Here is a 1,847-nt window from a genome sequence, read left to right as displayed (position 1 = left end):
ACTTCTCTTAATTTTGTTGAAAATACAATTAATCAGTGCATTTTGTCTCAAAATCAGTGGGAGAAATTTTATCTTTCTTGTCCTGTAAGTTGGTGATATTTTACTTGCTAGTAGTAACTTAGGGTTACTTCATGTGACAAAAAAAATGTTGTCTGCTCAGTTTGAGATGAAAGATCTTGGAGAAGCTTCCTATGTACTTGACATTGAAATAAATCGTGATAGAAATCGTGGCTTACTGGGATTTTCTCAAAAAGCTTATATACGACGTGTTCTAGAAATGTTCAATATGCAGAATTGTGCATCTGGTGATGTACCCACTGTAAAAGGAGATAAGTTTAACAAAACTCAATGTCCAAAAAATGAACTAGAAATGGAATCTATGAAGATGATTCCATATGATAATGTTGTGGATGCTCAAGTTTGCACTAGACCAAATTCAGGAGATTTCAGTCAAATTCAGTATATCTCCTCAGCAGATTTCAATCAAATTCAGGACAAGAGCACTGGAAAGCAGCTAAGAAAGTTATGAGATACTTGAAGAAAACTGAAGGTTTTATGCTTACATTCCAGTGTTCAAATCATCTTGAGGTGATAGGACATTCAGATTCTAATTTTGCTGGATGTCAAGATGATTTGAAATCAACCTCAGGTTACATTTCATGTTAGCTGGTGGTTCTATCTTTTGTAAAAGTGCTAAACTGAATCTAGTGGCATTTTCTATTATGCAAGTTGAATTTGTGACATATTATGGGGCTACAGTTCAAGCCGTTTGGTTAAGAAATTTCATCTCTGGTTTGAAAGTTGTTGATTCCATCTCAAGACCAATCACCATATACTGTAATAATAGTGCAGCGGTGTTTTGGTGGGTCAAAACATATTGACATCAAATATTTGGTGGTTAGAGATAGAGTCAAGGAAGGGCAGATGAAAATAGAGTATATCAATACAGAGACAATGATTGTAGATCATTTGACTAAGGGACTCGCTCTAAAGTCCTTAAGACACATATTGTTAATATGGACATTGTGGAAACATTTAATATTTTTGGATAGTGGGAGTTATTTGTGTAAAAGAACTATGTTTTGGACTTGATCTCTTTATGGGATACGTAAGCAACCCATATGTTTTCTGTTACAGCCTCCATGTCAATAATAAAATATATTTTTCCCCATCTATGAACTATTTTGAGCATGCATTTGACTTATGTCTTTTTATTATGATATTATTGTAATCTCGATATATGATAGATAAAGAAATAAGATGAGTCTCTTTTGGAGACCCGTGGCTTCATTTTGATCTGAAGCATTATGATGACCGATATGAATTAGCACAGTCGCTAAGTTCATATCATGTACTATCACATTGGTTGGAGGATGGAGATCCATGTTGATAAGGATATTGGCATTTGTAGCTGTGGAATGGTCTTACATCGCTTAATTGGTGTAATGACTTCCATGTTCAGTGTTAATATTCTTGTTGGACCAGATCATGTTACGTAAGGTGTCGTCATTGGAGCTATACTTTTGTGGCCACCTATGTAGTCTAACCCGAATGTCAAAAGTTTTGTTTTAGCAATCAAATGTTTGCCCAAGTGGAAAAATGTAGGAATAATTCTAAAAATAGGCTTCACATTCGATTGTAAATTTTATTGGTTAATGTATGGCTTACAATGACATTATGATTAGGCTAATTATGTTAAGTGATCAATTTTGCATCGTTTTACACCTTATGGGCTTTATTTGATATAATGTGACAATTTTGAGTATATGGGCCAAAATTATGCGTAAATCCTAATTCAGGTTTAAGTCGATGATGGGACAACTAAATAAATTCCTATATAAAGACTA

This window comes from Olea europaea, unplaced genomic scaffold (genome assembly GCF_002742605.1).
Source record: "Olea europaea var. sylvestris unplaced genomic scaffold, O_europaea_v1 scaffold2235, whole genome shotgun sequence".
NCBI classification, from domain to species: Eukaryota; Viridiplantae; Streptophyta; class Magnoliopsida; order Lamiales; family Oleaceae; genus Olea; species Olea europaea.
The sequence above is the reverse complement of the archived record's forward strand: the minus strand, read 5'-3'. Positions refer to the sequence as shown.